This window comes from Eschrichtius robustus, chromosome X (genome assembly GCF_028021215.1).
Source record: "Eschrichtius robustus isolate mEscRob2 chromosome X, mEscRob2.pri, whole genome shotgun sequence".
Taxonomy (NCBI): Eukaryota; Metazoa; Chordata; class Mammalia; order Artiodactyla; family Eschrichtiidae; genus Eschrichtius; species Eschrichtius robustus.
Window position 1 is genome coordinate 94772067 of NC_090845.1, and position 23503 is coordinate 94795569.

General features: G+C 44.3%; 1 long non-coding RNA gene across 1 annotated transcript; it reads right to left on the reverse strand.

Annotated features, from left to right (window-relative positions):
• Nucleotides 1-2483: 2483 nt before the first annotated feature.
• LOC137757113 (uncharacterized) lies at nucleotides 2484-17214 on the reverse strand. The gene is made up of 5 exons (XR_011072298.1): nucleotides 16809-17214; nucleotides 14907-15135; nucleotides 11856-11975; nucleotides 3957-4176; nucleotides 2484-2634 (listed from the first exon to the last, which is right to left on the reverse strand). It is a non-coding gene; the product is annotated as an uncharacterized lncRNA (long non-coding RNA).
• Between the last annotated feature and the right edge of the window lie 6289 nt (nucleotides 17215-23503).

The following is a 23503-nucleotide window of genomic DNA, read 5'->3' on the forward strand; positions in this document are numbered from 1 at the left end:
TGAGGGGCAGCGACACGGACTCCCAGCATGCACCAAAAAAGGCTTATCTCAAAAAGAGGTGTGCAGGCGTTTGTCTAAAGTGAACCTCCCGGGACTTCCCTGGCGGCCCAGTGCTTAAGACTCTGCGCTCCCAATGCAGGGGGCACGGGTTCGAACCCGGGTCGGGGCTCTGATATCCTGCATGCCACACGACGTGGCCAAAAAATAATTATAAATATAAATAAATAAATAAATAAATAAATAAATAAAGTGAACCTCCGAAAATTCTTAAGCCCAGGTAAAGGCCTTTAATATTAACTATAGTTAATACATTAACTGTATTAACACAGAAATACACACATACACACCCTGCTGGCATGGCATGAACCATACAGAAGCAAAGCAATTTGAGGCCTTTCGAGGGACCCTACATGGATAAATTTCTACTTGGGACTGTTCTTTCATTAAACAATGGTGACAAAAGGCCTTGTGCCGCTTTCTGTTGTTGTTCTAGCCATAAGGAATACCCTGTGTTACTATAGGATAATGCATTTTTAAATGTCAACCCCAGCGACAGGGGAAAGGGTTGCGGATACCTTACACTAACTTCACTTTAACAGACCTTTATCAAGCATCTACGAAGAAGGAAACACAGTGCTTTAGGAGAGAGAAATAAATAAAAGCCTTTAAGTTCCAAACAATTCAGAAGCTCACACGTTAGGCAGCTGGGGAGACACACACGTAAATAAATAATGTTAATCTACCCTAGGATACGTGAGGCACTAGCATAGAAAATAGAAAAAGGTGTTGATGCTAACTAGCAAGCTCTCAAGCAGCCTTAACTAAATACAGAAATAAGGCCTTCTACCCTCAAACCCCTGGTTCTCCCCTTCCATGGTCCTCTGCTCTGCTCAAGTACCACTTCACCTTTTTCCCTTAAAGAGGTTCCAGATATTAGGCCCATTTCCTCCTTTAATTTTCTTTAAATTAGGACATATTTCAGACCTCGACAAAGGTACAGAGAATGCTACACCCATGCAACCATCAGCCGTCTTAAGAAACGTTAAGCTTACAAATGAAATTGAAACCCAGTGTACCTCTCCCCAATTGAATTCTCCCTCTCTTTCCATACATTTAACCACTGTCTTAGGTAAGTTTATTGTTCTCATACACACCTTTCTGCATACTACATATGTATGCATTGCTCCTATGTATGCCTTTTACTGCAAATACATGTTATCTATAATCAATCTAATAACTTTTGCATGTCTTTAAACTTCGTATGTGCATGGTTATCGTAGTGCTTTTATCCTTTTGGAACTAGGTTTCTCCTTCGTCTTCTTCTCCCTTCCACTACTGAATCTTTGCCCCTTGTTATAAGCTGAACTGTGTCCCCGCAAAAGATATGTTGAAGTCTTGACCCGCGGAACCTGTAAATGTGACCTTATTTGGAAATCGGGTATCTGCAGGTGTAATAAAGATCAGATGAGGTCATACTGGATTAGGGCGGGCCCTTAATCCAGTGTGACTGGCGTCCTCATAAGAAGAGAAAGAACACAGAAACAGAGACACAGGGGAAAACACTATGTAAAGATGAAGAAAGAAATTGGAATCGTGCATTTACAAGCCGAGTGATGCCAAGGATTGACAGCAGCCACCAGAAACTAGGAGAGAGGCACGGAACAGATTCTCCCTCCGAGCCTCCAGAAGGAACCAACCCTGCCGACACTTTGACCTCAGACTTCTGGCCTCCAGAACTGTCAGAGAGTAAATTTCGGTTGTTTTAAGCCACCTGCTTTGTGGTAATTTGTTACGGTAACCCTAGGAAACTAACACATCCCTCCGGGAGCTCTCTGTGTCTCAGGCCCCTGAGCATTCTAGTGTCTTCCTCAGCCCAGATCTTACCATCCTGTTCAGTTTACCTGCAACAGTACCAAGTCAGTGAATTAAGGCTGGTCCTACTGTAGGTGTACTTAAACGTTTCCCCCACTGCTCTAAAGCAGTGGTTCTCAAACTTTCGTGTGCTTCAGTAGCACTTGGAGGACTTGTAAAACCCGATGGCTAGCAGCCTGCCTTCAGAATATCCAATTCAGTAGGTCTGGAGCAGGGTCTGAGAATTTGCATTTCAAACAAGTTCCCAGCTGCTGCTGCTGCCGCTCCATGGCAGGCCAATAGCGCCATCTGGTCTCCAGGCAAGCGAGGTCATCCGTCAGGTCCTTTCAATAACATGTACTAGAGGCTGGGCCACCATCTCCCTCGTCACACAACTTGTTTATAATCTAATATTTTAATTTATTTGAGGCTGCAATAAAAGGATTTGAAACAGGCTTACCAAATAGTTGAAAGAAATCCCTTTCAATGACAGTAAGGTGGGCCGAAAGAAACAGAACAAAGATACGTTGGAGTCAGTGTTATTTAGGTTAAAAAAAAAAAATCTGCAGCTTATTCATGTCAAACAAGCTTTTATTTTCAACGTGAACAATACTATCAAATTTATCTGTAAAAGGTAAGAATAAAGTCAGGTGTCAGTTAATATCATATTGGGATGTTGAACTTTGGAACAAAATTTGTATCGTGGGCTAATGAAAACTAGAATGTCCGTGAAGAACAAATTCATCTTTTCTTTCGCCGTCCACTTCTTTCTACGCCTTCCAACTGTAGGATGGGATAAGAGTCAATTAACAACTGTACACCAATAACATGCAGCAGGGACTTTCTAAATATGAGTCAATACTATGTACATCTGTTGGCTCTCCAAGGAGAGAACAAAATGTTTTCTTCTTGTAACCCAGAGCCTTGGTTGTCAGGGTGCACATCATTTCATCACACCAACCTCATCTCTCTCTTGCCCACCGCTATAAACGCTAGATGTTTTTTTCTTGAAAGGCCACTCTGTGATTTAAATGTCTTTCCACCTTAAGAGCCTATGCTCCTTACACAAATCATAAATCCCTTATAATCCCAGACCTTCAGTTTCCGTATCTGTAAAATGAGCATGAGGCTGTTACCAAACATCCACAGGTGTGAAAATTAAGAAAGGGAGAAAGAAAGAGCGTGATACTGAGAGAGAGAGAGAGAGAGAGAGATGAGACAGAGAAAGGAAAAGATGAATGGGTAGAGGAAGGAGAAACTAAGATCGAATTACCGACTCAGGGATAGCCAATAATCTTACTATGGCTAATTTTCTTTTCTTTTGAATAAAAAAATCTCAATCGAACTAATATTTGTGAACTACTCATGAAATGCAGTCTTATGTGAAATCCTTAACTTTTTACTACTTTGTAAGGAGTCACCTTCTCAAAGGCATTGTTATTCCAAGAGACTCCATTTCTGTGGCCAGGGGATGAAGGTACAGCTAGTGCACAGCTTACTCGCTTTAGCTGCTTCTTCTGGTGACCATGCTCTAAAAATATCGGTCTCTATATATTTTAGACCTCTAAAAACATATAGGTCTCTATTTCCAGGTCTGATAAATTTCCCATCTGTAGTAGTCTTAAAGCTGCAGGACAAAGGACTTGCGGCTGCAAATGAAATACTTTTCAGAACACACTTCCTTCTATATCATCTAGAATACAAGTCCATTAGTAACACTAAACTGTTTTTCCAAAACTAAATTTCCACAATTTTTTCTCATTTACTTTACAAAAAAAATTTAAAACACGATAGACAGCTAGTGGGAAGCAGCTGCATAGCACAGGGAGATCAGCTCGGAGCTCTGTGACCACCTAGAGGGGTGGGGATAGGGAGGATGGGAGGGAGACGCAAGAGGGAGGAGATATGGGGATATAGGTATACGTATAGCTGATTGACTTTGTTATAAAGCAGAAACTAACACACCACTGTAAAGCAATTATACTCCAGTAAAGATGTTAAAAAAATAAACCAAAAATAAATTAAGTATGTAAACAAAACAAAACAAAACATAAAGCTGTTAGTAACAGGTATATGTCAGGAATGGTTGCACTATACAGTAATACCTGTATTCTCCAGAGCTGCCCTCTGCCGAGACCGTATCCACTTTGGGTCCTTCTTCTGCTTTCTCATTTCCATCCTCTCTCTCTTCCTCAGCATTTTCATACTGATGTGCACTCTCTTCTTTAGTGTCGAATGATACGGACTTTGGCATCACAAGGTGGTGGGAAACATTTCCCGATTTAAAATCAGCAGCAGAATCTAGTTCTCTGCCCTCAGGAGGTTCTGGAGAAGAGAAATATGTCAAAAAATAAATGATAGATAGATAGATAGATAGATAGATAGATAGATAGATAGATAGATAGATAGATAGATAGAAGAGCCGGCCATGTTCCTACTGGTTGATACAACACTTCCATGGGCCTCACACTTCTGCTGCTTGACAGTTTTCACAACATTTTTCCCCTCCTTCCAGTAGATCTCACACACTGTGCTGCTGATTATTTCTGGCCCTTTGGAGAAGGGATCGAAATCATTTGATTCTCAGAGCAGTTTTGTATGTTTCTGCCAGAACGTCACTGGAAAATGTTCACCCGATTTAAAGACAAGTTCTACCGCGAAGCTCACTGATTCCTCAACCACTGAAAAGTGCCCCTGTGCCATTTCACCACTTTCTCAGGTCATCCTACTGAGAATCTTTACATTTTTAGAAGCCCGTCAACCAAGAGTGAGGTATGCCATTTGTTTGCCCCTAGGTTGGTAGAAAGCAGCATACTTTTTCTCAAGATCATAAAGGTCTTTAGAGAATTGGGCTTCTACTTGTGCGTATGGTGCCTGAAGGTTTTTGAGAGCTTTGACCCGCTGCCTAACCGCCAGAGGCCAGCGCTGAGCGCGGCCTGCCTTTCAGGCCGATGCCCCAGCAGGGGCTGCAAGGGCCTGGGGACTGGTCCGCCCCTCGCCAGCCTCGGCCCCGTCGTCAGGTCCACACGCCCCAGCCTCCCAGGACTCGGCGGCGTCAGCCAGGACATCGTCCGCCCAGAACTCGGCCTCCGCCGCCGGTTCCTCTGCCTTCTGGGATGCCGCCCCCTCTGCAGGTTCCTGCGGCTCCCAGGGCTGGGTGCCCTCTGCCTGGTACTCGCCCCGCCAGACCTCACCTGCCTCTCCCAGGTCCTCCTGCTCCTGAGGAGGCGCGGCATCCTCTGCAGGGTCCGAGGGCCGTCGGGAGCGGCGCCTGACCATCACGCGGCCGGTGTGGGGCCCGACCAGGACACGGTCGTTGTAGTGGCTGTGGTGCACACAGCAATGGACCAGATCCCGGAACAGGGACTGAAACCGCGCCGTGGGGGGCCCGTGGCCCGCGACCACTCCCGCGCCCTCATGCCCATTCTCGTCCTCCTCTTCTGTCTCTTCCTCCTCCTCGACCTCTTCCTCAGTTTCGTCTCCCTCTTCTGACTGGTACTCATCCTCCTCCTGGTCCTCGATCTCTAATTTAAACTGTTCCTCCTCCTCCTCCTCCTCCTCCGTCTCCTCCTCCTCCTCCTCCTCCTCCGTCTCCTCCTCCTCCTCCTCCGTCTCCTCCTCCTCCGTCTCCTCCTCCTCCTCCTCCTCCTCCTCCTCCTCCTCCTCCTCCTCCTCCTCCTCCGTCTCCTCCTCCTCCTCCTCCTCCACCAGCTCTACATCCCAGTCTTCTTCCACTGCGGCCTGGGCGGCCTCCTGCCCACCATCCTCCCCGTGAAGGGCTCTGGAGAGCCCCAGGGAGGCCAGAAGGGCCGCGGCCCCCTCGGCTCCATCCATCCCTCCCGAAGGGGATGCGCGGACCCCGAGGGGACTGGGGTCGCCACCCGCCCCGCCACCAGCTCCGGCCTGGCCACCTGGGATCGGCCCTCGCTCCTCTGTGGCAGACATGGCAGGAGGGACGCGCCACACACGGATCGGGCTGCGGGGAAGATGGCGGCCGCCGGGCTGAGTATCGCTGAGGGAGGGGATGCTGTTGGCAGCGGGGCCTCCGGCACGGGGTGGGGGCTGCAGAGAAGCCGGCTGCACAGGGGACAAGAGTCTGCGAAGATGCCTCTCGGGGCCCCGCCACGGGAAGGGCAGACCGCCGGCCTGTGGAGCGCCCCACCGAGACTGCGCCGAGGCCGCTGCGCACAGGGCGGGAAAGAGCCTGACTGGCTGGCGACGGGAGGCGGACCTTGGAAGGGTCAACCAAGGGCCACTTCCTCCAGCGCCGGCTCTAAGCTCATTTGCCAGCAGCCAAGGATTGACAGCACCGCCGTCCAATGAGTGACCAAGGTCTTCAGCTTCCCTGGAAGCCTTAAAGGCCCAGCTCACCCTGAGCCTCCGCGAGCCCACAGGAATCCCTTCCTTTTCTTTCTTTTTTTTTTTTTTTTTTTTTTTTTTTTTAGAAATTTCATGTAATGTCTGAAACATTTATATTAACATACATCCCTTCCTTTTCATTCCACCACTGCAAGAGCAAAGCTACAGTGTCCCTATAGGGCGGCGCCCTGGGGTACGGGAACCTGCATGTGTTCCCCAACTGCCACCCTGGGGGGCAGCTCACGCTGACTGAGACACACTTAGTTCAAAAACGAGAGAGAGAGAAGGTGTATAGATCAAATCTCAGCAACGCTTAAAACCTCCCACAAGAGAGAGCGAGAGAATTTGGAGGTTTTAATGCTGTTAAAGCTACTTAGAAAAGGACATACAAAGTCGATATGGATGCAGTGAGAATGGAGAGTGGAGAGAAAGCAGTAAAGACAGGAGCCGGACAGTGTTTCATCAGGGCTCCCCAATTCACTTCCAGCCGCCAAGAAATGAAGACAGACAGAGAGAGGGAAGAGAGAGACACAGAGACAGAGACAGAGACAGAGGGAGATACTTCTTTTAAAGACTGGGCTGAGCACCTGCTCTGCACTGGATTGTGTACATCCCCTGCCTCCCCAATTCACACGATGAAGCCCGTCCCCCACCCCACCCCGCCCCCAGGAGATGGTATTTGGAGACTGGGTCTTTGGTAGGTCATTCAGTTTCGGTAAGGTCAGGAGGCTGCGGTCCACACGTTGGGACTACTGCCCTTACAGGAAGAGGCCATAGATGGTGCTCTCCGCCCACCACCCCAACGTGAAGCCACAGGAAGAAGGCGGCTATCTTCAAGCCAAAACGAGGGCCCTCACCAAGAACTCCACCATGCTGGCACCCTGACCTTGGGCTTCCTAGCCTCCAGAACTGTAGGAAATAAACCAATGTCTTGTTTAAGCCGCCCAGCCTATGGCATTTTATTAGGGCAGCCTGAGCAGACTAATACAGCATGGCACACGTTAACAGGACAGGCTTCCTAGAATGATTTCTCGGTCAACAGTCCGAGACTTTTTGTTGTACTCAGCCCCACTTAGCCGAGTGGTCAAGGGTAACGAATGCTTAAAACGAGGAAGAAATCGACAACTATTTTATGCTAATCCCACTTACTATTGTCGCTGGGCACAGAAGCAAGAGTGGGTGTTAGCTGTAACTTCACGTTCAGGAGAACATAAGCTATGTCCCTTACTTCCAGTAAGCACACCGCCTTGGGATCCAGGACATCTAATTTGACAGACCCTAACGTTTCACGGATGGGAAGCACACATTCTGCACTGCGCTCCTGGGAAGGTTGGCGAGAAGAGCTGTTGTTGCCACCCTGAGTCAGTATGGACCCCTACCCCAAGTTGGGTTCAAAGGTCAATCAAGACTGGTGACACCACACGCGCACACACACACACACACACACACACACACACACACACACACACACTACCGAGACGCGATGCAAAGTGTATTCCTTACATGAGGAGGCTTCTGGGGGGAGAGCAGGGTAGCCTTTTCAAGCTGCTTCAAAAAAGACTTGAGAGAGTCAGGAAAGGAAGAAATTGCTTTGGGAGTTCTACTGTGATTAGCGGATGGGGCCAGCATGACAGTTCCCTTGTGCTGGCAGTAGCTAGTGTAGTTTGACGCCCACTCCTCCTCCCCTCCACCCTACAACCGCGCCAAAGGAGAGAGTGTGGGGCACTGGGGAAGAGGGAGGGTTGACGTTTAAAAGCCCTCAGCAGTCAAACATCAAAGGATGCAGTCAGACGCTATACTACAATTCACCTCTGGCGTGTGACTGGCGACTGAAACGTGCCATTTTCCTGTAATGGAATTTGAACTTGTGGAAGTAAGCCACTCTGGAACTCTGAGTCCTGCAGCCTAAGGCCGGGTAGGGAGGCAAAAGGTCCACTGAATGCCGTTCAAGAGCCCAGCGTTGTGTATCCTGAGAAGTAAAATGCATGCCTCGGTCACCATCAATAAGGCCCGGAACTCCAAAGCCAAGAAGGAGGGTCTTGGCAAAGCCCTGCATAGTGGCTTCAGTATATATAGAGACACGTGTGACCTGGATTTATAATTTGGGAGTCTGTGGGCCAAGAGATTCCCAGGGCTCTTTACCCCAAAGGGGACAGTTTTACACAAGGAAACGTCGTTGCTGCCATGGGCCGGACCAGACAGCCAGACCGACGACAATGGCCTGATTGTCTATGAAAATGTGCAGACGGGGCTCACTGTTGGCCAGAGCATCCAGCGCTAAGGTGACTGCCTGAAGTTCACTCACTTGTGCTGTCTTTTCGTTGAACAGTTTTATCTATGGTTATTGTATTGATTACTGACAGGGAAAGACTTTTCCTGACCGTTTCCTATTTATTTTCCACATGTCAGCCTTTTTTTGTTCCTTCACTCCTCAATTACTGTATTTTTCTGTTATTAATTTCGTTTTTCTAGTGTACAAAGTGATTCTTTATCACTCCTTTCTCTGTACCTTTTTTAGTTTTTTTATAGTGCTGGAGCTTTTTGTGGGGGCAGTGTCGGTGGTTACACTGGGAGTTACAATTAATATCTTAACTAACTTTATAATAATCAAGTTTGTATTAATACGGAGATAGTTGCAATAGTATTCAAAAACTCTGCTTTTCCCCAGCTCTGCCACATTTCTTTATTCAATTATGGTGACACATGGCATGTTTGTATATCTGGTGCCCATTAACAGAGATTTATAGTTAATGCTTTATACATTTGTATTTTCAATCATATATGAGAACAAAAAGAGGAGATACAAACCAAAAGTGCAGCAATACTGGCTTTTGCGTTTACCTGTGTAGTTACCTTGGCCTTTGTGGTTTATTGCTTCAGATAGGTGCCCAGCATTATTTCAATTCAGCCTGAAGGACTCCTTTTAGTACTTTCTGTAGGGCAAGCTTACTAGCTATGTACTCTCTCAGTTTTGGTTTGTCTTGGAATGTCTTTAACTCCCCTTCGTTTTCCCCACATATAGAATTCTTGGTTGAAAGGGTATTTTTGTTCATTTGTTCTACGCTTTTAATATGTCATTCCAATGCCAGCTGTCCTCTATGGTTTCTGTAGAGAAATGGGCACAAATCTTACTGAGGATTACTTGTAGGTGAGGAGTTGTTTCTATTGCTGTTTTCAAGGTTCACTCTTTGTCTTTGACTTTTGAGAATTTGATCATGGTGTGCCTAGGTGGGGATCTCTGATTTTATCCTGCTTGGAGTTTGTGGAACTTCTTGGGTGTGTAGATTCATGTCTTTACTCCGAGTTTGGAGGTTTTCAGGCATCATTTCTTCAATGATTTCCTACCCCTTTCTCTCTCTCCTCTGCCTCTGCAACTGTCATTATGTGTACATTGATGAGCTTGCTGATGCACATAAGTCTCATAGGCTTTGCTCATTATTCTTCATTCTTTGCTCTTCAGCTCCTCTTTTCCTTTCCAGAGACTGGATATTTCAACTAACCTTTTAAAACTCGCTGATTCTTTTTCTCCTGGTCAGATTTGCTGTTGGACATCTTTTATTAATTTTTCATTTCACTTACTGTGCTTTGCAGCTGAAGAACTTTTATTTTGTCCCTATTTATAATATCTGTCTCTTTGTGATACATCTTTCTCATTGTTTCCTAGTTCTTTGATCATTGTTTCCTTTCGCTCATTGAGTTTATTGAAGACAGTTGACTTAAAATGTATTCTTCTGGTAACCCAAATCCTGTGCTTTACCTCTGACAGTTTAGAGTAATTAATTTTTTCCATGCGAACAGGACACACATTCCTCCCATCCCCTCCAACTTTATGGAAGTATAATTTACAAATAAAATTTCTATATTCACGGTGAACAGTGTGATGCTTGATGTATGTATACATTGTTAAATGATTACCACAGTGAAACTGATTAATACATCTATCACCTCACATAGCTAAAGGTTTTTTGGGGGTGGTGTGTGGGATAAAACTAAGATCTACTGTCTCAGCAAGTCTCCAGCATACCACACAATATCTTAAATTATATCAGCATGCTGTACATTAGATCCCTAGAATGTATTTATCTTATAACTGATCATTTGTACCCTTTGATGAACCACCCCCCAAATAACAAACCTAAACCTGGAGGCATCGTGCTTCCTGATTTCATTATTTTACAAAGGTATAGTAATCAAAACAGCATGGTATTGGCATAAGAACAGATGTATACATAGACCAACGGAACAAAACATAGAGCCCAGAAATAAACCCTCACACATATGCTCAACTATTTGACAAGAACACACAACGAGGACAGGAGAGTCTCTTCAATAAATGGTGCTGGGAAAACTGGATATCCACATGCAAAGATACTATATTAGACCCTTATCTTACACCATACCCCAAAGTGAACTCCAAATGGATTAAAGACTTAAACGTAAGGCCCGAATCTGTAAAACTCCTAGAGGAAAACACAGGGGTAAGCTCCTTGACATAGGTTATGGCAATGTTTTTTTTTTTGAATTGACACCAAAACAAAGGCAACAAATACAAAAATAAACAAGTGGACTACATCAAACTAAAAAGCTTCTGCACAGCAAAGGAAACAATCAACAAAAGGAAAAGGCAACTGACCTATGAAGCAGAAGAAAATATTTGCAAATCATGTTATCTGTTGAGGGGATAATATGCAAAATATATAAGGAATTCAATCAATTCAACAGCAAAACAAAAAAAACAAACACAAAACCAACAAATAACTAATAAAAGGGCACACGGTCCAAATATACATTTTTCCAAAGAAGACACACAACTGGCTAATAGGTATATGAAAACGTGTTCAAGATAACTAACCATCAGGAAAATGCAAATCAAAGCTGTAATTAAGACATCACACCTATTAGGATGGCTATTTTCAAAAGGACAAGAGATAGCAAGTGTTGGCAAGAGTGTGGTAAAAAGGGAACCCTCGTGCCCTGTTGGTGGGAAAGTAAAATGGTGCGGCCACTATGGACAACTGTATGGAGGTTCCTCAAAAGATTGAAAATAGGACTAGCAGATCAGCCAGCAATCCCACTCCTGAAAACGGATCCAAAGGAGGTGATTTCTGCTCTGCTCTCTTATGCTCATTGCAGCATTATTCACAATAGCCAAGGAATGGAGACAACCTAAGTGTTTTGGGCAGATGAAAGGATAAAGAACATATCATATATATATATAAAAGACATATAAAAGAATTCTTCTTAAGAATTCATCTGAGGGCTTCCCTGATGGCACAGTGGTTAAGAATCCACCTGCCAACGCAGGGGACATGGGTTCGAGCCCTGGTCCAGGAAGATCCCACATGCTGCGGAGCAACTAGGCCTGTGCGCCACAACTGCTGAGCCTGCGCTCTAGAGCCTGCGAGCCGCAACTACTGAGCCCGTGTGCTACAACTACTGAACCCCGTGCGTCTAGAGCCCATGCTGCGCAACAAGAGAAGCCACCGCAATGAGATGCCCACGCACCGCAACGAAGAGTAGTCCCCGCTCGCCGCAACTAGAGAAAGTCCATGCACAGCAACGAAGACCCAACGCAGCCAAAAATAATAAATAAATAAAAACAAAATAAATAACTTAAAAAAATTCATTTGAAAGACTATTCTTACCTTTAGGGGGGTGATACAGAGAGGAACAGGAACAGAGAGAAGACGTAGTAGATTCTCCTTCCTTCAGACTTCTTGTCTCTCTCAGGAAATCTCTACAGGCACAGCTTAATAGTGAGCCAGCTGGAAAGGCAAAATAGGGTTGGCAGAGACCCAGAAACTTAGAACAGGTTATAGAATTTTGAGTGTGTCATATGTGGGATAATAATTTCTGTCGGGAATGTGGGAGCATGTTCATATGTGGGACCAGGTACTCTGGGGACTTAACACGTAAGTATATTTACATATTGAGTATGACTGTATGTGTGATCAAGTTCATAACGTGTGACTGTTGATGAGCATCAGCACGTGTTTGTGAGTATATGTGAGACTGTCTCTGTGCGAGAGTAAATTTGTTTGATGTTAAGAGTGAATAAATATATACGCATGTCCTTCTCTGAGGGTGTTCATCTGTGGGTGACTGTGTGAGCGTGTTCATGTGTATGAGGTATTGAGTGTGTTTGTAGGTGAATAAATGTGTAAAGACATTCACAGATGACTGACTGCAAGCAGCATGATAAAGTGAGAGCATATCTGTGTGTGAGTGAATATGTGAGTATTTTTGCTTGTGAGCAGGCAAATGCGTGTGCATAAGTGAATATGTGGGTGTGTCCATGTAAGCAAATACAAGTGTGCCAGTGTGTAAGACTGTTGACTGTGTGAGCCCATTAACGTCAAGTATGCCATTGTGTGGGAGTGAATGTGTCAGTGTGTTGATGCCTGTGAAGGAACGTGAGTGATCTTGTGTATGCGATCATATTCATGTGTGCAAGTGAATTCATAAGCACTGTCATGTATGTGAACATGGTATTTCAAATATATCTGGGTGCCTGAACATGTAGATACATGTTCGTATACCAGGGTATCTACAAGTGCTAGTAAACCTGTGAGTGAGTGTGTGAGCATGTGCATGTGAATCTTTAAGCTCGTTTGACTGTGTAAGCTTGTTAATGTTTGATTACATTTGAATGAGTGAACATGTGAGTGTGTATGAATTTATCTGAGTGTATCCATATGCATGAGTGAAGGTGTGAACTGCATGGTGTGTGAGCATGTTTGTGGGTAAGTGAATATGTGAGCATGCCTGTTTGTGAGTGTGTTCAACGTGTGCATGTGAGTGAATGTGTGAGTCTTACATGTGAGCATACTTGAGTGTGCGTGTGTGTGTGAGCCAATGTGTGGGCATCTTCATTCTACTGCGTGAATATGTGACCACATTTGTGTGAATAAATGACTGTGTAAGCAGAATGTGCTTAAATTTGCCATCTTATACACTGCTGTGACTAAGGCAACATGCAGGTTTGTTTTGGTGGGCAATTGTATGTACGTGCTTTCTTGCTCAGAGTGGCGTTATTGTTGCTTGAGTTTCCTGCCAACTACCAGTAACAAACAGCCGGGTGGGCCAAGTGATTTCAAAAACAGATTGTACATTTGGCCCATTTCTTTCCCTGTTTATCACAAGGCTGCTGTATTTCAGTGCAGGACTACCTGTTCCACTGCTTCCATTCTAGGGGAAATTTTTCTTGGGCAGCTGTTTGTATAGCTTTAACAGCCTCAGAGAGGTGGCCTCTTGGGAGGCGGTCATGTAACGATACCAATAGATTTCCTCCCAGATTACCTTTGCTACTGGGCTTCTCGTTATTGGTCTGTAAGATGAGATGTGTATGTTTTAAGATCCCCCAGAAGAGTAACATTGGGATGCAATTTCCCTCAAGTCTTTCCCAAGTGCTTATTAACGATGGTCTTGGTAAACCTGACAAATTTTGTAATTGTTATAAGCAAATAGCTGTCAATTTGGATGGAAAAACTCCCACGTAGAGACTGGTTAGATTTCTCCATGGGATCAAATACGTTTTCATGAGAACTGTCTTTGCTGTCACACCCAAAAGCTATTGATTGGTTACTGTGGGCAGTAAGTGTTGCAGCTGTTGAAGAACCCAGTCCCACTGAGTGTGATGTAAATCTTGAAGTTGGTATTGTAAGAAGGTTAGGTTAGGAAAGAATTCCCAAACTGGATGAAGCTCCTGACTTTTTAGGCATGCCTTGTCCTGGGTATTATGTTGTATACATTCCTTTCCTTGTGTGTGTGTGTGTGTGTGTGTGTGTCTGTGTGTGTCTGTGTGTGTGTGTGTGTGTGTGTGTGTGTGTGTATATAAAATATAACTTCCCAACCGGGGGAAAATTCATGATAACTTGCCCTTGGTCACTTAATTTCTTTTAGTGCAAACTTCAATACATGGGACTTGTACTAGAGAGAGAGAAATCGTTATAACTACTAAGAAAAGAGACCAATAGTTGTTAAGGTATACGTTTTTGGCAGCGTTTACATTCATCATTATGCCAGGGATTAGTAAGAGCTATAACTTTATCTAATTGTAACCCCATAGAGTTTGTCGGTATGGCTCTGCATTACAGCATTTTTAACATGATTACACTGATCACAAGCATGCTGGCTGTACTACTGGGTGCATACTATCCCTGGGCACACCTTAAATAAGACTCAAGAGACAGTGGCTCTATTTGGTTAATGGCACTACTTCATAACATTGGGTTTCTTCTGATTTCAGGTAAAAGTTGGCCCTGAGGGTTTAGAAGGCATCTACGAGTCATAAGTGTTATCTAAAGAGTCTAGCTTAGCCAGGATGGGTGTTGCTAGTAGTAGAAGAGACATGAGAAGGTCGCTAGCCTCAGTGTTGGTATCTGTGGTCATGTCAGTAGGATTGACCAACCTGAATAGCCAACAGCATGGCTCCCATTGTCCCCAATCTGACCTATGTTGTAAGACTCCCTGTTGTGTGCATGTGGTATACTGTTTCCAACAGACCCTGTCAACAGTAGTGTGTGGATTACTAGGGCTGGGTGAACCACCAATAGACATACAGCCAACACTGGCAAGGGCAGTAACTCCTCAGGTAAGAAGGGGCATACAAACAGGGTAGGGATTAAGGTTGGAGGTCACCTGTAGCCATCAGTAGGGGACCTGATTGTCCCTGGGTATTGTTCACATGGGGTTACCTGGTCTGGGAGAGGTTTCGTTCCACCTCCTGGGCTCCACAGTGCCTTTACTGGAGCAAAGTACATGGATGGCAGATAAGGACACCTCTTTCTCCAGAAATTGGCGGGTAGTTTGCTTGGCTTATACTGGATGACGAATGAACACAGGCTAAGGATGGTTTCAGAATCACTGGTCCACGTCAGGTTCTCATCAGGATCAAGAAGGAAGTGGGTAAGCTCCGGGTTTTCTCTGAGGGAGAAAGGAAAGATGAAAGTACCAGGTGAAAGCTTCTTTTCGGTGCATGGCAATGCCTGGGCTCCCATGTCTGTGAAAACTGACCAACTGGGTTGTGTCTGCTGTGGATGTGTACACCAGCAGAGATAGAAATGTCTCTGCTGGTGGTCTCGTCATTTGTTGTGAATTTAAAAATGGTGTAGCTATGCCAGAGGGGTAGGAACTTGATATAATCTGGACCGTGGGCAGTATTTCTGACCACTTGAAGGACCACTGCCCTCCAAGTTCTCTCAACAGCCCTTGATTTAAAAGTTCATCATGGGGCTTCCCTGGTGGCGCAGTGGTTGAGAGCCTGCCTGCCAATGCAGGGGACACGGGTTCGAGCCCTGGTCTGGGAAGATCCCACATGCCTTGGAGCAACTAGGCCCGTGCGCCACAACTACTGAGCCTGCGTGTCTGGAGCTTCTGCTCCGCAAACAAGAGAGGCCGCGACATTGAGAGGCCCACGCACCGCGATGAAGAGCGGCCCCCGCTCGCCGCAACTAGAGAAAGCCCTCGCACAGAAACGAAGACCCAACACAGCCAAAAAAATAAAAATAAATTAATTAATTAATTAAAAGCTTAAAAAAAAAAAAAAAAAACCCCTATCATCTGGGACCCAAATCGATTTCCATAATCATATGTTGCTACGCGGTCATTTAAAAAAAAAAGTTCATTATGTCTTTCCAGGATCCCTGCTACTGGAAGATGATAGGATAGGTGACAAACCCAAGCAATGTTTTCTTGTAATGCCCATTGCTGGTTTGCTTTCCAGTGATGTGGGAACTTTGGTCTGACGGTATAACTTGTGCGGCAGTCCCAAGGGCTGTAAAAGCTATTTTGTCAAGCCCTCAATAATATGAGGAGAGGCCTGTGCCTTGCATGGATACACTAATGGAAGGCCTGTATAGAAGGCCGGGAGGTTATGGTAAATTAACTTCAGTGGCAGGGTATGTGGTGATTTTCTCATGGAGTTGCAGCACTCTAGTAGGGCCAGGTTTAGCTCAATCCAGTAGATCCCATTATCATTTGAGTAGAGGCCTCAGTTGCTCTGCGGGGAGCTTCTGCTATTACCCAGGACATAACAGGAATCTCAATCCACAGCGTAACTGGCTCTGCTCCAGTAAAGCCTTCAGTTTCAGTAAGGGCTCAGCGTACCTCCACAAGTTGCCTCTCCACTGGCCAATACCTTGGGACTGAGTCTGGGAGTCACGTGTGCCAAAAGCCCACGGACATTTGGTCCAGTGGCTCCCATAAGTGAACGTTAGGGTGGCCGAAACTTCCAATTGTAAGTCCTGCCCTCAGAGCACTAGTGGGAGAGCTGAAATGATAGCCTTCTTTAGTTTACCTAGTGCCTGTTGTGGCTCAGGTCCCCACTGAAAAGTGGAGGTCCTATGGGGGGGCTCCATAGATGGGCGCCAGCAAATACTTGAGGTTGGCACCAGAATCCAAGCATGCCTACCAAATGTTGGGCCTCCTTTACCAATCTGGGAGGTTGGCTGGAGCACTAGGAGCTTTTCCTTTACCCAGTTGGGACTAGTTTACCCTTTTGAGTTTCAAACATAGCCCAGAAATTTAACAAACTAGGAGGTGCCTTGTACCTTATGGCGGGCAATTGCCCATCCCCTCTCAGGGAGGTGTTCACTCACAGTTGTGATGGTGTGTGACACAGAGTCTTGGCCAGGTCCAGTGACGAGGATGTCGTCGACACAACGCCAGAGCTGAGTCTCTGCAGGACGTGGCTCGTGCCGGGCAGGCATCTAGGTCCCGACTGCAAATCCCATGGGCAATCACGGGGGCATTCATGTACCCCACAGGTCACTGGGAAAAAGGTGTACTGTTGATCCTCAAAGGGGAAGGAAAATTGTGATATTTAACAAAGAGAACATGTGAGCCCAGTCTATGACTCTGAACCATTTACCAGTGTTATTCTGAATGTCATTCATTAAGGGAACAACATATAGTAGAGGGGCTCTAATACAGGGAGCAGCCTTGTTTAACTCTCTCTAGTCTACAGATAGCCTGTACTCATTAGTAGTGGCTTTAAGCACAGGCCATACCACCGAACTCAAAGGTGGGAATCCATATCCTTTCTTTAAGTAAGTCAGCTAGGACAGGCCATAATCCTTCAGTGCTTTCCTTTGAGTCAGTACCTCTTACACGGGTAGAGGAAGGTGAACTGGCCAGTGCCCACCAGTGGCATCAAAACCTTAGGCTTGTTTCATGAGGTCACCTGCTGACTGAGGAAGCCCATTCCAATAACGGGAAAAGAGTCTCAGAGGACGACCAGCACAGAAGCATCTTTTAGCAAAACTAAGCCCATATTAAAAGCTAAGCAGATGGGACTTCCCTGGCGGTCCAGCGGTCGACTCTGCACGTCCACTGCGGGGGCCGTGGGTTCGATCCCTGGTTGGGGAACTAAAATCCCGCATGCCACACAAAAAGTTAAAAGAAAAAGCTAAGCAGATAATTATCCCTTCAATTAATTCTCCTCCAAGGCCCGTCATCTCCTGGTGGGGGGGGGGGGGGCGGGGCTTTAAAGTATGAGTGCTTCCTGGGATTAGGGAGCTTTGGACACCTGTGTCCGCCAGAGCCAGCCAGTGTTGTTAATATTTTACAGTTTACGTAGTAAAAGGGCTACTGTCGGCCAGAAGAGGCCTGCTTTGAGACCAATGGGTCCTGATGTGGGAGCAGGTCCTTGCCACTGGCAGAGGTCAGGGGCAGACATGGAAGGTAAGCTTGCCTCTGAAGGAAAAGCCTGGCCAGGTAGCAATCTAACTTTAGTAAATATTTTAATTGCTCCACAGATTTACCAGAGATCATCTAATATCTCTGGGCTCCTTGTTCCTTAGGGTCCAATACAACCAACCTCTCTTGTTCATTTCAGGGTTCACGCTTAAGAGTGGCCTGGTTTTAAGTGGTTTATTTGACCGAGGAAAATTAAGAAAGGGAGAGTGACTTCCCTGGTGGCGCAGTGGTTGAGAGTCTGCCTGCCAATGCGGGGGACACGGGTTCCATCCCTGGTCCGGGAAGATCCCACGTGCCACGGAGCAACTGGGCCTGTGCGCCACGGCTACTGAGCCTTCGCTCTGGAGCCCGTGCGCCACAGCTGCTGAGGCCGCGTGCCACAACTGCTGAGGCCCGCGTGCCTGGAGCCCGTGCTCTGCAGCAGGAGAGGCCACTGCGGTGAAGGGGCCCGCGCACCGCGGCGAGGAGCGGCCCCCGCTCGCCGCAGCTGGAGATAGCCCGTGCCCAGCAGCCAAGGCCCAACACAGCCAAAAGTAAATAAATAAATAAAATAAATAAATAAATAAAAAAGAAAGGGAGAAAGAAAGAGTGTGATACTGAGAGAGAGAGAGATGAGAGAGAGAAAGGAAAAGATGAATGGGTAGAGAAAAGAGAAACTAAGATTGAATTACCAACTCAGTGATAGCCAATAATCTTACTATGGCTAATTTTCTTTTCTTTTGAATAAAAAATCTCAATCGAACTAATATTTGTGAGTTACTCATGAAATGCAGTCTTATTTGAAATCCTTAACTTTTTACTATTTTGTAAGGAGTCACCTTCTCAAAGGCATTGTTATTCCAAGAGACTCCATTTCTGTGGGCAGGTGATGAACGTACAGCTAGTGCACAGCTTAGTCGCTTTAGCTGCTTCTTCTGGTGACCATGCTCTAAAAATATAGGTCTCTATATTTTAGACTTCTAAAAAAATATAGGTCTCTATTTCCAGGTCTGATAAATTTCCCATCTGTAGTAGTCTTAAAGCTACAGGACAAAGGACTTGCGGCTGCAAATGAAATACATTTCAGAACACACTTCCTTCTATATCATCTAGAATACAAGTCCATTATTAACATTAAACTGTTTTTCCAAAACTAAATTTCAACAATTTTTTCTTATTTACTTTACAAAAAAATTTAAAACACGATAGATAGCTAGTGGGAAGTAGCTGCATAGCACAGGGAGATCAGCTTGGTGATTTGTGACCACCTAGAGGGGTGGGATAGGGAGGGTGGGAGGGAGACGCAAGAGGGAGGAGATATGGGGATATAGGTATACGTATAGCTGATTTACTTTGTTATAAAGCAGAAACTAACACACCATTGTAAACCAATTTTACCCCAATAAACATATTACAAAAAAAAAAGAACCACAGTAGTGGCAGTCATACCTGTAATTGCTGTTCACAAAAATCACAGTACATATTACAAAAATCACAATGCATATTACAAAATCACACACAATCTCAAGGAACATTATAGTTGTTGTAGAGATTTCAAAATATCATTTATACTTTCTATGACTTCGGAAGTACTGTATTTATTATACCTGCTGAAAGATGTTGTTAGTATAGAACACATATCTTACTATATGCAGTGTTAAGTGTCTGACATTAAGCTTTTGATTGCTAAGTCACCAAGTTCAAAGACATCCATCTCGAATAAACACATTGCCAGCTGTATGGCAGCTACACAACTAGATAAGCACCCAGGCTACACCCACCCATGACACCCATTAAGTTCTTCTTTTAGAAAGCTCCGGGTAACCTAGATAACTGACCAGGTGAGTGACCTCATTTTTCCCTTCCTGTGCCCAAATCCCCTCTTATGTTTTGAAATTTATTTATTTACTTATTTTTGGCTGTGTTGGGTCTTTTTTTTTTTACATTTAACCTAATTTTATTCATGCTTGCCTTGGGATGGGGAATAGATCACTCAGTAAACACATAAAGTAAAAACAAAATATGTCTTGACATGTACAACTTTTAAACTACAGTAATGATGTACCTTAATTACTTCCATGCACACAAGTCTAGCATTAGTTTTTTAAAAAAATAAACACAATTAAGACTTCTACGAGCATTTTACAATAAAGTAATTCCTAATTTTTCTTTGTAGATAGATCAAGCACCTCCAAAATACAAACTCCTATACACAGTGAGCACTTCACTTAAAATGAATACTTAAGTAAATTAAGTATGTAGACAGCCTTAGGATAAGCTGACATTATAATATTCAGCTAAGTAGGCAACAAAGCAGAGTGCCAAATGTAAAAAAGTGTATTTGCAAATAAATTTCAAAAACTAAGTTAACTTTTTATAATTAATTACAGAAAATATAATGATTTGCTAAAATAAATAAGATGTGATGTAGTAACACTTCACTATAAAGAATGCATACCAGGGCCTTCCCTGGTGGCGCAGTGGTTAAGAATCCACCTGCCAATGCAGGGGACACGGGTTCGAGCTCTGGTCCAGGAAGATCCCACATGCCGCGGAGCAACTAAGCCCGTGCGCCACAACTACTGAGCCTGAGCTCTAGAGCCCGCAAGCCACAACTACTGAGCCCGCGTGCCACAACTACTGAAGCCCACGTGCCTAGAGCCGGTGTTCCATAACAAGAGAAGCCACCACAATGAGAAGTCCGCGCACTGCAATGAAGAGTAGCCCCCGCTTGCTGCAACTAGAGAAAGCCCGCACGTGGCACAAAGACCCAGCGCAGCCATAAATAAATAAATAAATAAATAAATAAATATATAAATAAATAAATTAAAAAAAAAAAAACAAAAACAAAGAATGCATACCAGAAGATTTATAAATGGTGAGGGAATCTTATTAAGAATAGTTTGCTACAATAAACAATGGCTAAATAGAAGTGCATATTGTGAAGCACCATGGGTGTATGTTTTGCCACATACTTTTGTTACCTTGAGGTAGATAATACATGTGTACCAAATTCGGCATTCATTTTCAGTTGCTGCTGGTATCATGTGTTTTTAAGAAATGTGTACAGTACGAAAAACTTGAAAATACTCATGAATGAAAAATGTTTTAGGAAAAAAATAGATATTTTCATGCAATTATGTACAGTCTCACTGTGTAGATTTCAAGGCAAGATTTTTGTTTCCTGTAAAACAGATCATTGGTCCATGAGAGAATGATTTTTACTTGTCTTAGTGCATTTCTTTTGTCTCCTCCTGCATTGCATTATTTTGCTCTATTCTTTATTTTTGTGTGCAAACGACATGCCAGTTAAAGTGAAAACCATCTCACATGTAGAAAAAAAGTCTGGATTTTAAAAACCAAGAAAAAATTCTTTCTAAATGACACCATCTGATTCAAGTAAAAAAATGACTTAAACACTAGTAATAAAAAAGACAAAACACATTTCATGAAGCATACAAAAAGAAATGTCTGCTGAGTGTTTTAGTTCAGATGTTTCAGAATGCTGCTGTATGTTTTATGAGGAATCTGAGGGGAAGTTTTCATAGCAGAAGGTGTTAATGCGGCCTGTATTGACTTAAGTGGTGACCCGACTGGACTGTGAAACTGTGGGATGCCTATGGGTTCAAGCTGCTTGCTAAAGAGGAACTTCCCACTGTTGTTCAGAAATCCTTCCTCATTTCCTCTCTCCCCAAGCTTCCCATCCTCTACTGGCTCAGTTTCTAGTGCTGCGTTGGGTCTTCATTGCTGTGTGCGGGCTTTTTCTAGCTGCTGTGAGCGGGGGCTACTCTTTGTTGTGGTGCACGGGCTTCTCATTGCGGTGCCTTCTCTTGTTGTGGAACACCGGGCTCTAGGTGCGCGGGCTTCAGTAGTTGTGGCACACGGGCTCAGTAGTTGTGGAGCGCGGGCTCTAGAGCGCAGGCTCAGTAGTTGTGGTGCACTGCGGCATGTGGGATCTTCCTGGACCAGGGATTGAACAGGCGGATCCGCAGGCGGATTCTTAACCACTGCGCCACCAGTGAAGTCCCACCTCTTATGTTTTAAATTCACCAATAAAGAGAGAACCTAGCCACCTTGCCCTTGGACCCTAATAAATGCAAACCTCAAGTTCATTTCTCTCTGTCTCTGTCTCTCTTTGTCTCTCTGTCTTTCTCTCTCCATGACCTTGCTATGTGTCCCTCAGGTGCACCATATACCCTCCAGGACCTGTGAGTAATTAACTTTGTTTTTTCAAAGTTTCCTGATGGTTGTTGCTGAGGTGCATGTTACAATCATAATAAGAACCACAAGGGCCAGTCCAGCTACAACATTGGCTCTGGTTGGGGAAATGTCTGTGGAGGTCTCCTCACAGGTAGTACCAGTGGGTGAGTGCCTCAGGCAGTCTTAGCCGACAGGACTACTATTGATGGGATGAGACTGACATAACAGTATATCACTAATTTGTCACTGTAGTATTTTTATAATTATATTTCAACATTATTGGTGCCCTTTGTTATCCTAAATAATTTTTTTGGCATTTAAAAGTTTATGCTGAAAAGAGACGCATAGTTTTCACCAGACTGCCAAAGAATTCTTCACTTACTTGGCAGTCAAAGCTGGATCCATGGTGTAAGTCTGTGATCTAGCTCAAAGGAGGCAGAAAGAGAGTGGAGGAGGGACTCAACAATTGTTATGCCCTGGCCAGTAAATGTCACACATCACTTACACTCCTATTCCATTGATGAGAACTTAGTCTCATGGGCACCTTTAATTGTAAGAGAGGCTAAGAAATGTAATATATCAGGGGAGCCATGTGGCTGTTATTTACAGTGGAGAAAGGAAAACAGAGTTGATGACTTCCATGCTCCATACCACTACTCTTTTTTAAAAATTGAAGTATAGTTGTTTTACAATATTATATTAGTTTCAGGTGTACAGCAAAATGATTCAGTATTTTTGCAGATTATACTCCATTACAGGTTACTACAAGGTAATGGCTATAAATTCTGTGCTATACAGTATATTCTTGTGGCTTTTCTATTTTATATATACCACTACTTTTTTGTATCTTCTTCCCCAACAAGTTTTCTCCTTTTAGTTCTAAGAGTTTACCCATAGATTTTTCTTCGTTTTTCTGTGTAGGAAGATTTGTTTCCTCCTTTCCATGCCATCTTTATAATGTTTATTTCTTTTTCTTATCTAGCTGCGTTGACTAAGACCTCCAGTATAATATTTAATAGAAACAATGATAGAGAAAATACTTGTCTTTTTCTCCAATTTAGTAGAAATTCTGCTGTAAACTTTCACTATTGAGATATTAGTATAGATATTTTATGATTAACCCTTATGAAGTTAAGGAACTTATCTTCTATTCCTAGTTTGCTAGGATGAGCTGAGATTTACAACGTGAATAATCATAGTCCTTCATGATCTGACCACAGGAATGAATGATTTGAATGAGGTTTAGTCTTTAACAAGATGCATAAATTACTTAAGGGACAATGTCTTGCTAATGTCCGACTTCCCTCTGGAGATACTGATATTTCTCCCAGAAAAACTACTTTAAAAAAAAAATTATTTATTTGGCCGCACCGGGTCTTAGCTGCGGCACTCGGGATCTTCGTTGTGGCATGCAAAC